General features: G+C 37.7%; 1 protein-coding gene across 3 annotated transcripts in view; it reads right to left on the bottom strand.

Moving 5' to 3' along the window:
* Nucleotides 1–12,942, bottom strand: part of MPP7 (MAGUK p55 scaffold protein 7) — a 288,719-nt gene that overhangs the window by 44,438 nt on the left and 231,339 nt on the right. The window lies entirely within an intron of this gene.

The raw sequence follows: 12,942 nt of genomic DNA, 5'->3' as shown, positions 1-12,942 counted from the left end.
AAACCCTCAGTTAGGTCAGATTTTATTCACCACAATATTGTTACAAGTGCACTTAGTAAGAGAACAAGAATAGAAGCTACACAAGTTCATTAAAGCAACAATTTATAAAAGAATCATCTAACATTCAAATATATAGTTATAATGATATGTTTTATTTGCTTCTACAGCACAGAGTTTACTTCAGTAATCAATGAGTAAAATAACTTATAAAGCAAAATAAGGAAGTTAGAAATCATAAGGATAATTTATCATGGACTGCTTAATAAACATATTTGATAAGAAAAAATTAAAAGCACTTAAAAAACATTTTAAATATAAATGATGGATTCTCTCACTCATAAACACTGGAGTATTTCATGTCATATTCTAAGCATAGTCAAACAACCTACCTGGGGCACAGACAGGATCTATTGTTAAATAAAAAGAAAACTAAATTAGGGAAAGCATACTGTCAAACAGGCCAATGCATGGGTTGGGCTACTAGAACCAGCTTGTTCCTAAAAGCAAGTTATTTAACTTACACGAGACTCCAGGGGGATGGAATAATTGACTGAGCCTCAGGTCTTCTTCTATGGAAATTCTATGTTTTTATGATTTGAAGCCTACTGAAATTTGAAAATAAGTTTCATAGTTTCATTGTGTACTCATCAACAGATCATATGATCTTTTGCTAAGATAACTTTTCAGGTATTTAAATAAATTTCATGTCTGCTTAAAGTGCCCCCTCCAGCATGCTGCTATCACTTAACATGTGGGCTTAAAAAACTCAGCAAGAGTTCCTTTCCTCAGTCAACTCCCACTTTATTCTGCTTGCTTTTCATATTGTTGCAGTATTCTAGCTTTATTTCTTTTCTAGAATAGTGATATTTACCATACACATCATTCAAGAACTCATAAGCTGTGCAATCAATTGTTAACCAAACCAATCTATATAGTCTCTCAAAAATCCAGACTTTAAGACAGAGAAAACAGCCTGCTTATTAAAACATTATAGCCCTAGACTGTTTTTCTCAGTGGTTACAGCATCAGTCCACTGAACCAGTCCCAGGTTCAATTCCAGCCAAGGGCAAGTACCTCAGTTGCAGGCTTGATCCCCAGCCCCAGTCAAGGGTTGGGGTGCATGCTGGAGGCAACCAACTGATGTCTCTCTCTCACATCAAAGTTTCTCTCTCTCTCCCCCCCTTCCACTCTCTCTGAAAACCAATGGAGAAAATATCCTCTGGTGAGGATTGAAAATAACATTATATATATTCTGTATCAGCTCTAGAGTACAAAAGAAAATATTTTTCAAATATATAAAAATATATTATCTTTAAAAAGAATATTGATTCAATTTGATACATAGAAAACTTTAAAAATAAATCTATTTTATAACAAAATATAAGAATATAACTGTGAATTTTAGGGAACATAAAAAAAATAATAATTATTACCATTGGATTTAAGAAGTTAATATGATTCAAAATAAAGGCAATATTAAGAAACAATTACTGATGACTATGGAGTTATATCACTCACCTTATAGATTCTGTATAGTGCAGATTAATCAACACATTAAGAATAGGATGAAAAGTTAATCTAATATTTCTGTGGGCCACCAAGAGTCATTCTGATTTTGATGAAATATTCAGATTACTTGAGGGAAAATATTTACAAAGGATTTGAAACAAGGAAAATAACTGCTCTAAAACTCATCAAAGATAAAGAGAAAAAAGTGAACTGGGTAAATAAGTGATGAAACACATTGGTGGGTTTTTGTTTTGTTTTTGTTTTCAATTTTTGCTTTAACATCTTTATTAAGATGTTAATTCACAAACTGTAACATTCATCCCTTTAAAGTGTACAGTTCAGAGAAACAAGATGGTGCCGTAGGTAACAGCTGCACCCGCCGCCTCCCGCAGCCACATCAAAATCACAACTGAAACAAAGAACCACCGTCACTCAGAGCCTCCTGAGATCTGGCTGCACAGAAGCCCCACAGCCAGGGAACCGAAGGAGCATCCACACCGGGAGGAGGGGCGGAGACGCGGGCGGATCGGGGCTGAATCGCAGAGGTGGGCCGGGGGCCCACACCCGGTGCCCGGGCTGAAACCGGGAGGGAATCTCGGCGGCGGGGGTTTCCCAGAGGAGGGAGGGGTTCCAGCCCCACAGCAGGCCCCCAGCCCAGGGCTCCAGGGCTGGGAAGAGACGTCCCCACAACTCCAGGCTGTGAAACCAACGGGGACTGTCTCTGAGGGTCGCGGAGGCTGCAGGAGCCCCAGCAGCTCCTCTTAAAGGGCCCGCGCACGGACTCACTCAGACGCACTCCCTCTGAGCCCAGCACCGGGCAGCAGCTGGAAAGGAACCTGGGACACTCGGGGAGGAACTAACCTGCCTGAGATCCGGGCAGGAAGTGGAGGGGCTGCTTTCTCCCAGGCAGAAGAGCTGGCAGAGGCCATTGCTCCTTTGGCCAGTCCTCCCCGCCCAGAGCCCGCAGGCAGGCGCCATATTTGAATCGCCAGCACCTGACTCCCACCTTTGGCCCCGCCCGGGTGATACCAGGAGGCCCCACCCCTCCCCACCTGCAGGCTCATCCAGGCCATTTCCAGTGGCTTTTCTCTACAAGTGGCCTCTTGAGCCTCATGCTTAGGACTTTCCTAAAATCTCTCAAACAGGCAGCAGCGTGCCCCATTGGTTTGATAAGCGGCCCCAGGCCTGGCACTAGCAGCAGCCTGCATTGGCTCATAGCTCGGCCTCTCCTGGACACCTCCAAGCCCAGCACAAGTAGCAGCCATCTATGGTTTGCCGTGTAGCTCATGCTGGGTGGCCCTGGGCAAGGCCCCAGAGAAAGTGCACCTGGTGCTCAGTCTCGGGCACGCTGGATTACAACCCTACCACATCCATGAGTGACACTCAAGGGGCGCACTTGGTGAACACCAAAGCTCCACTGAAGTAAATCCTGCTCCATAGGGGTGTCTCCAGCACAGCAGCTCTCTGGCTGTAGTTGCATCTGGTCCTCACAGCCGATTGGCCTGGGGGTCAATTCCTCCCAGTGACACTAACAGCAACCAAAGCTCAACTACAACAGGACAGTGCACACAGCCCACACAGGGAGCACCTAGAAGGCCCAGCTCAGGTGACTGGGGAGGCTGAACCACTGGACCCTACAGGACACCTACTACACAAAGCCACTCTACAAATTCCAGGAGACATAGCAGCTCTACCTAATACATAGAAACAAATACCTGGAAGCAACCAAAATGTGGAGGCAAAGAAACATGTCACAAAGGAAAGAACAGAAGAAATCTCTAGAAGAGGAATTAAATGAAATAGAACCAAGCAAGCTAACAGATACAGAGTTCAGAATAATGGTTATAAGGATGCTCAAGGATATTAGTAAGAGTATGATGAAAATAAGTGAGAAAATTGATGACACAATAAAGGACCAATCTGAAATGAAGGCTACATGAACTGAAATGAATAATTTACAGAAAATCAACAGTACAGCAGAGGGCGCTGAGAATCAAATCAGGAATTTGGAACATGAAGAAACAAACAACACCCAACCAGAAGAGCCAAAAGAAAAAAAAATCCAGAAATATGAAGATAGCATAAGGAGCCTCTGGGACAACTTCAAGAGGCCCAACATTCGTATTATTGGGGTGCCATAAGGAGAGGAAAGAGAGCAAGAAATTGAAAACCTATTTGGAAAAATAATTACAGAAAACTTCCCCTACCTGGGGAAAGAAATAGACTTACAAGTCCAGGAAGCACGGAGGGTCCCAAACAAGAGGAATCCAAAGAGGCTCACAGCAAGACACATCATAACTAAAATGCCAAAGGTTAAAGACAAAGAGAGAATCTTAAAAGCAGCAAGAGAAAAGCAGTTAGTTACCTACAAGGGAGCACCCATACGACTGTCAGCTGATTTCTCAACAGAAACTTTGCAGGTCAGAAGGGACTGGCAAGAAATATTCAAAGTGATGAAAAACATGGAACTACAACCAAGATTACTCTACCCAGCAAAGCTATCATTTAGAGTTGAAGGTCAGATAAAGAGCTTCTCAGACAAGGAAAAGCTAAAGGAGTTCATCACCACCAGACCAGCGCTACAGAAAATGTTGAAGGGTCTTCTTTAATAAGAAGCTAATGAACAAAAGAATCTGATGAACTAAATAGATCCAGAGACATTGACGCATGTAACAGACGATCATATTTCAGAGGGAAGAGGGAAGGGGGGTGGAGGGTGGGAAGAGATTAACCAAAGAAGTTATATGCATATATGCATAACCCACGGACACAATGACGGGGTGAAGGCCTGGGGAGGGGGTGGGAGCGAGGTGGAAGGGGTCAACTGGGGGGAAAAAATGGGACACCTGTAATACTTTCAACAATAAAGATAAATTTTAAAAAAAGTACAGTTCATTCATTTTTAATATTTTCACAGTTATGCAGCCATCACCACAATGAATTGTAGATTTTCATTATCTTCTCCTTCCCATACCCATTAGCCAGTCCCAATTCCAACCTACCCCCCATATCTAGACAAACAAAAAAAAGGCCACATTCGTGTTTATATGAGAAGAGATTCGAGGGAAGCAAAAGGGGAAATGTGAAGTCCTGGTTCTCAGACAAAGAAAAGATGTGTGACCCCTAAAATCCCACGTGCAGACACAATTCAAACTTCTGTGTGAAGGGTCAGAGGAGATGCTGCACATTATTTTTTCGTTTCTCTGTTTTTAGGATGTTGGGAAAGACTGAGAAGAACTCAGAGAAGGGACCCCTTACATATACCTCAGAGTCACTGCAACACCACACCAGAAGTAGCTGAGATTTGTGCTACTTCCAATGCATTAGCAGAGTGGTTTCCAGACAACAGTCTCTGCCTGATTTGCAGAAATTAGTTATCCCATCCCAGTCCCACCCTAACTCCGTCACCTGTGACTGCTGGACAAAACTGGAATCCAGTATAATAGGATAGCTTTTGGTATAGCACAAAAATGGCATATCGCTGTTCTAACTTTTCTATGCTGGTATTTCTTTGTGTTCTAATTTCAGTTCTCCACAGTTCTTGTCTCCAGAATGGCAATTACAGGATAAGCAGGTAGAACTAGAAATGCCTTCACAATTATTCCCTGTATGCAGGAAGGGTTTTCCTCAAGTCACTACAAACTTTTGGCACAGAAATAGTTCTAACTAGGACATAAATGCCTCATCCAAAGCAAATAAAATCCAAATGTGAAAACCTGAAAATTTTCTGATCCACAAATTAGATAAATCCCAAATTTCAGTGAAAGTGTTAACCTCACTGGGTCTTTACAGTTAATTGAAGTTTTTGCTTTCATCATAGACAAAAGGATAGTGGAGAAAGGAAAGAAGTAACCAGATTTCTAACGTGAGAATCTACAGACGTCAAAGATAGGGCCTGTGGTCCACAGGATGGTCTGGTGATGTTAGCTGTATCTGGCTGGTGCAGAACAGATGCTTGGTAAAAGTTTACTAAATTGAATTTTAAAAGGCAACAACAAAAACCCTAATATTATTCCAGTTTTATTTTCTTATGTAAATTTCAACAAAGAAAGGGCACATTCGATATTTTCACAAGAGAAAATCCTAAGAGGCAGACAAAAGAGCAGAACATTGCAAACACCAAGGCTTAGCATGGGAGGAACCCTGGAGACCATCTGGGCCTGCTCCACCCCTGCTTTCTGGCCAGCACACACGTTAAGGTCACTGCCCTCACCCACGCCCATGACAGGGTCCTGACCTCATTCACATCCATTTTCTAGTTGGAGAATACCGAGCAGGTGAAATTCCCACAGGTTATGAGCTTCAGTGCCTTGACCCAATATGCACATTTACAATACTAAGGGAAAGGCAGTCAGGTTACCACACCAATTCTATCACAGCAGCAGCATCACTAGGTGTTAAAAAGCAGACAAGAAGTGGACAGGTCTGGGCACTGCCCTGCTGACTTACCATCTGTGTGACTTGCCAACTTTTAAAAAACATCTCTAAGGCTCCTTTTCTCAACATTAAAATAGCAGTACCTACCTCATAGTGTTGTTAAGAATTAAACAATTGCCATAACCATTTGGCCCAGTACCTGGCCTGTGGTAAATACTATACATGATAGCTGTAAATTAGTGCTTGATTATGTCTCCAACTTATTTAAAGTACCTTGAAGGCAGGAACATGCTATACCTCCCTGTGTTCCCACAACACACAGTTTAGCAAGAAAGGAAAAAATAAATTAGGGGCTTATTAATAAGCCCTTAACTAGCTAATGTTATAAAAGAGACAAAATATTAAAATTAAAGCCAGACTTAAATGTTAACTATTAAAAGTACCCTACTAAAGTAGTGAGGCATTTTATTTATTTATTTTATTTTTATTAATCCTCACCCTAGGGTATGTTTTTATTGATTTTGAGAGAGAAAGGAATGGGGGGGAAGGGAGAGAAACATCGATGTGAGAGAAAAATATCGATCTAGTTGCCTCTCATATGCATCCCCACTGGGGATCGAACCTGCAACCTAGGTATGTTCCCTGACTGGGAACTGAACCTCTTGGTGTATTGGACGACACTCCAACAAACAGAGCCACAAGGCCAGGGCAGTGAGGCATTTTAAAGAAACACAACAGAAAGATTTAGTGTCCATTAACTATTCATGTTTTTAGTTACTCTTTCTAGGGATGTATGTTATTTCTGCTACTATATTTAAATTTAAAAGGCATCCTTCCCACTGTCTTACTGAGCACAATCCTTTACTCCTCTGATCCACATATACCTACATATGCTCCATATCTACAGCACACAATACATATACACATATAGACATATGCATGGGTACACACGTATACACATGTACATAAATATCCATATATACACACAGATTTTAAAAACAAAACAAAGAAAAATCCCAAACCCAGAGCAACCAATAAAATAGCTAGAACAGAAGCTGTAACAAAAAGTATAAAATCCAAAGTACTTGCCTATGATTATTTCTCAAACCAAAAACCAAAATAGCCCATTTTCCCAGAATCTATCTGGCATGGCCTTCAAGGCAGTACAGAGATTGTAACTGTGAAACTTCAGTAGCATGATGAGTGATGTGTCCACACACCTGGTTAAGTCTAAACTTAGAGAAAATGAATTCTATGTCAGGAAAGGGGGTTACTATTTCTTGGCTTCAGACCTTTGTTGTTGTTAATCCTCACTGGAGGATATTTTTCCATTGATTTTTAGACAGTGGAAGGAAGCGAGGGGGGGAGAGATGGAGAGGGAAACATCGATGTGAGAGAGACACATCGATTGGTTGCCTCCCGCAAGCAACCCCACCAAGGGATTGAACTTGCAACTCAGGTACTCGCCCTTGACCAGGAATCAAACCTGTGACCCTCCGGTGCATGGGCCAACACTCTAACCACTGAGCCACACCGGCCAGGGCTCTTGCTTTCAGATCTTATGTGGTTCTCGTTAAAAGGGAGATAAAAAAAAAAAAGTGTACTGAAAGCAAGCAGATGGTTCTTTCAAGCAGAGGGTTCTTTTAGATAAATATAAATAACCTAGAGCCTGTTTAATTCCAGTTCATTTCCAGTGCCCAAGTCTCAGTAAGAACTGGCTTTTAAAAAAGAAGGGTGGTAAAAAGAATAGTAACAAGGAATTTGGAGTAAGGGAACAGTTTTACACAAAATATATTTTCCCTTATATTTCACATTTTTGTAATTTATAACTGGCTCAGCACTTTTATGAAAGGCTTTTTCCAGGGCACTTACCCACAGCTGCTAGAGATTTGTGTGTTTTAAAGGAACGGCAATTTAACGTTATTACAATAGGAAAGTGACTTTAGAGTCACAGAGTAAGACTGCAGGTGCAGGTCAACCCCTAATCACAAGGAGACATTTCTTATCTCATATTTTCCAGTACAGGCCATTTACCATGATACGTTAACACATCATTTAATAGCTTTGTTTAAAGTTAAACTTATTTTTTACTATAAAACAACGTAAGTTGTTTGTTATCTGCTCATTATTTCAGTAAGACTACAACAGACATCTGTGCACATTCCCTTTCGTCCATGTCACTGATGACTTTATTAGGACAAGCTGAGAAGGTAGACAGATCTTGTCCAAATGCTAGTCACTCAGACTGGTTAATAACAGTGTACATTTCCACTAGCAGTAAGTAGGATTGCCCATATTACCAGAAAGTACTTCTAATCACTTTAAAGCCTTTAAGGATTGGACAAGTGAAAAATTGTATAGCATTTCATTTTAACTCTTAGTGGAGTTAGACTTTTTTTCATGTTTATTACTCATTTGAATTTCTTATTTCTTCTGAAAATTGTTGTTTAATACATTTAGATCACTTTTTGATTAAGGTGTTCATAAATAAAGCATATACTCATGTATCTTTTCAGGTCACAGACCTCAGCCCTATTTGTTGCAAAGACTTTATGATTTTCAACTTTTCTTTTTGATGAAATTTTAAATGTTTACATATTTGAGTCTGTCAATTTCTTTCCTTTGAGATTTCTTCCACTGTTTTTAAGACTTTCCTATCCTTAGGCCTGATATATATTCACCTATATTTTCTAAAGTTTAAAAAATATGGCTTTCATGGCTTTACATTTAATTTTTTAAATCCCATCTGGAATTTCCTATACGCATGAGATCAAGCTTGCAAGGTGAGGCTGTAACTTTAAATTTTTCTAAAAATTAAGCAATGGTCCCAGAAACACTTACTGAACAATCCCTTTACTGCTTTATGTTGATACACACTTTGTCCTGGAGTACCAGATGATTATTTATTATGTGACAAAAAAAGGTGATTCTTGGTCTGAGTTTAGATAATTCTTATTAATAACACCACTTGAAGTGCATTATTTGGGTTAGTTCCTTTAATTCTCACAGCAACCCAATGAAGTACGTGCAGCAACCCATGTGATTTAAGCAGCTCTTCTTTTACCGTAATAACAACAATAATGATAATAATAAAACAATGAAATAAAGTCAAGAAGAAAGTTTTAAATGTTATTCTACAGACACAGATATATAATAGAAAAAAATGATGAGCCTTCTGTATGAAATAATTTAATAGGAAAATTTATCAAAGAAGAGCAGCAGTTTAATTAAGGGATTAAAAATCCTAAGTTCTTTTTCTCTTAGAAGACATTTTCTAACATAACTAAATAATTTTTTAATCCTCCTCTGAACTGAAGATGATGCATAAACTATATAAAAGTGTCACTGTCCTCAAACAACTCCACATCTAGTAAAGGACATAAAAATTACTCCCAAATAAAAATTATTCCCAAATACTTGTAGTTTAAAGGGTTTTACAACATAGGCCCATGGCTAGAAACTAAGATTTTTTTGCAAATACTCTCAATCTGTCTCTGATTGGACTTTGACATTTCTCTTAAGTAAAAATAAACAAACAAACAAACAAACAAACTCAGGCTGCGGTGGTTTGGTCATTTTCAAAGCTACTTCGCTACACTTTAGTTATATAACACCATTCATCAAAAGAGCATTAAATGAATGCTTGTATGTGAATTAAGAATCATTTGTTATTAAAGTAAGTTTCACATTGTAGAAAGTGTTATACCTGTCAATTCTATGTCAGTGATTTTTTTGGCAGTAAAAAAAAAAGAGACCCATCTCAGAACAAAAGACACACAGGATGAAAAAAAAATTCTGGAGGATTTTAAGGGAGCAATACAGTCACAGTAGGGGTCTTTAACACCCCACTGACTTTACTGGATAGATCTCCCAGACAAAAAATCAACAAGGAAACAGTGACTCTAAATGACACACTAGATCAGATGGATTTATTTGACATTTACAGAACATTTCACCCCAAAGCTGCAGAATATACATTCTTCACAAGTGCACATGGGACATTCTCAAAGATAGACCACATGTTAGGAAACAAAAGTCTCTACAAGTTCAAGAAGATTAAAATCATATCAAGCATCGTCTCAGATATTTACACCATGGGCTACTATGCAGCTGTAAAAAAGAAGGATCCCTTACCCTTTGAGGCAGCATGGTGGGACCTGGAGAGTAGTATGCTAAGCGAAATAAGCCAGTCAGAGAAAGACAAGTATCATATGATCTTACTCATAGGTGGTATCTAATGAACAAAATAAACTGATGAACAAAACAGAAGCATGGAAGAGACTGATGTATCTCAGAGTGAAGGCATGGGGGTGGAGAGTGAAGCGAGAACAACCTAAGAACTTATATGTATATATGCATAATCCATGGACAATTTTGTGGTGAAGGTCTGGAAGAGGGGTGGGGGGTGCAGGGTGGAGGGGATCAATGAGGAAACAAAAAGAACATCTGTAATACTTTCAACAATAAAGATAAATTTAAAAAAAAAAAAACTTGAAGCATCCAAAATATACAGAAGTATGGCAAATATTAATTAAATGACAAAACGCTTTTTCAAAGAAATTCAGTTGAAGCCATTAAAATTATAATTACAAAATTATACAGCACCACAGAAATGTATTTAATACAATAAATGGAAAAATGAGACAGAATACAAGAGTTTTATTTTTTTACTAATATAAAAATTGGCATAGATACGGAAATATAGAAGAAAATGTTTAAAAAGAGACAATGGTTGTAATAGAGAGAGAGGGCTGTGGGCAATTATTTTGTTATATTTTTCAAACTTTCCATAATGTTACATAATTCTATAATTTGAAAAAAACCTACAAAACATTGTTCATAATATATGAACAACCAAATGAATTCCAGTATTGGCAAAGGTATTTGTGTGGTTATATCAACATCACAAAATACACAAAATATATTTTGACCATGTCTCAGAGGCAGGTTCTTAATCTTTTATATTTTGAAATGACTATGGTAATAGAACAACTATTTCTAACATCCACAATAGTTAGAGATAACCAATAAATCAAAATATTTAAGTAGAAATTAAAGTAAAAACAATAATGGAAAAGTTTTTTAGAAAATGAGACTACAGTATGAGAACTAAAGATCAAAGGTCAAGGAAGATAAGAGGACCAGCAATCTCACCTAAAAAGTGAAGATAAACAAAAGCAGTCAGGGTTTTGAAAACTTACAACCAAACTAATAAAATGTATGTGAAATATTTTTTAAAAATCACAAATCTTTATCATATTCTTTGGCTCCCATAAGTAACTTCATTGTAAATTTATAATGTAAATATTGATAATTTTATTTATTTATTTTTTTAAAAATATATCTTTATTGATTTCAGAGAGAGGAAAGGAGAGGGAGAGAGAGAAATAAAAACATCAATGATGAGAAAGTCATTGGTCGGCTGCCTCCTGCACACCCCAGACTGGGGATCGAGCCCGCAACCCGGGCATGTGCCCTGACAGAGAATCGAACCCCGATCGCCTGGATCCTAGGTCGATGCTCAACGGCTGAGCCACGCCCGGCTGGGCTGATAATTTTAATGATCTTACTTTTTAATAAAATTTTTATATTTAGTATGGTATTTTCATTAAAAATACATGATCATTTTTGAACAAACATGTCCATTAACACAAACGGTCCTCTAATGTAGTCAAGGTAACTCCACCAACAATGAACAACCTCAAAAGGACACGTGAAGGAAAGTGAAGTGATACATGCTTTTCTGATAATTCAAAGGAAATAAATTTTCAAATGGGACCCTTTCAATCTTTGGCTATGTAACCAATCCTTCTTTTATGTAACCAAACTTGTCTAGTAACATCAGATACTGTGCATTCTCAATGTTTTTATTAGTAATAAGCTTTTAACGTGTAAATTTTATAGATATTTGTAGAATGGGAAAAGAAGAGTCTCAGTGAAATCTGTTTGAGTCATAACAGAACAATACTGATCACAGGTACCTCAAAAATTAGACATTTATAGAAGAATCCATTCTAAAGTTTCTAATTTAAAAATACATTTATTTGATGCAGATACAATTATGAAAACTACTTACTTTCTTAAAAGGAGATAAAAATAAACATTTTATCTTTTCTTGTCTTAATATACTAAAATGTGGAATTTTTTTTTTTTTAATTTAAGAGAACTACCAAAAATACTGTACAAAAAATTTTTTTTTTGCATCTTTAAACACTGGATTAATTTGACCAAGCAAATATTTAACTAGTTCAATCGGTACCTTAATTACAAGGAAGAGAAAATTTTAATATAAATGACCTTTTAAAGAAGATTAAAAACACACACATGTAGACATTAATAAAAACTAAGCAGCTGAAAACTATTATACAGTGTTAGGCTCCTAACAACAAAACATTGAAAATTTCCATTAAAATCAACATTTTAATATAAAACCAATGTTGATATAATGATGTAAATTGTAACAGACATGTAAAAACTATGTAGTAACATGATCCTAGGACAAAATTATTGTTGAAATGATGCTCCTATGGTATGCCAATCATAAAATTATCTGAAAGACAATGGAGCAGAATTAAGAACACCTTAAAGTGACAAACAAGTGAAAATCTTGGGAGGGGGTTCAAACTGAAAAGAAATGCCAATGCAGAACTATGAAAGTTACTAAGATCTGAAGAAGCTGGGTGGGTCAGCTTCTATATTCATCTTATAAAACAGTGTCGGGAGGAAAAAATCTCCAGAGAAACATACGCTATCATGGATTACATTTACCAACCATACAGATGCCAGTTGTATATATGAAAGGGAAAACGCTTTTGGACAAACTAACAGAAAATTCATCTCTGGAATGTTACAGGTTCAAAGTTGCTCTCAATAAAACTTAAATGCTGAAATGCCATAATCTTTCAACTCACCTCAAGTTAAGAATAGAAATTCAAAGTACCTAATGAAATCATGGAAGCTAATATAAGATATCAACTTGCAATTTCCAAGGGAAAAACATTTACTTGGTCTTAAAAAGTTTTCCTGATACCACTGACACTTTATTTTTAAAGCATA

This window comes from Miniopterus schreibersii (assembly GCF_964146895.1).
Source record: "Miniopterus schreibersii genome assembly, chromosome: 1".
Taxonomy (NCBI): Eukaryota; Metazoa; Chordata; class Mammalia; order Chiroptera; family Miniopteridae; genus Miniopterus; species Miniopterus schreibersii.
Note: the sequence above shows the minus strand (reverse complement) of the source record. Positions and strands in the feature narration are given on the sequence as shown.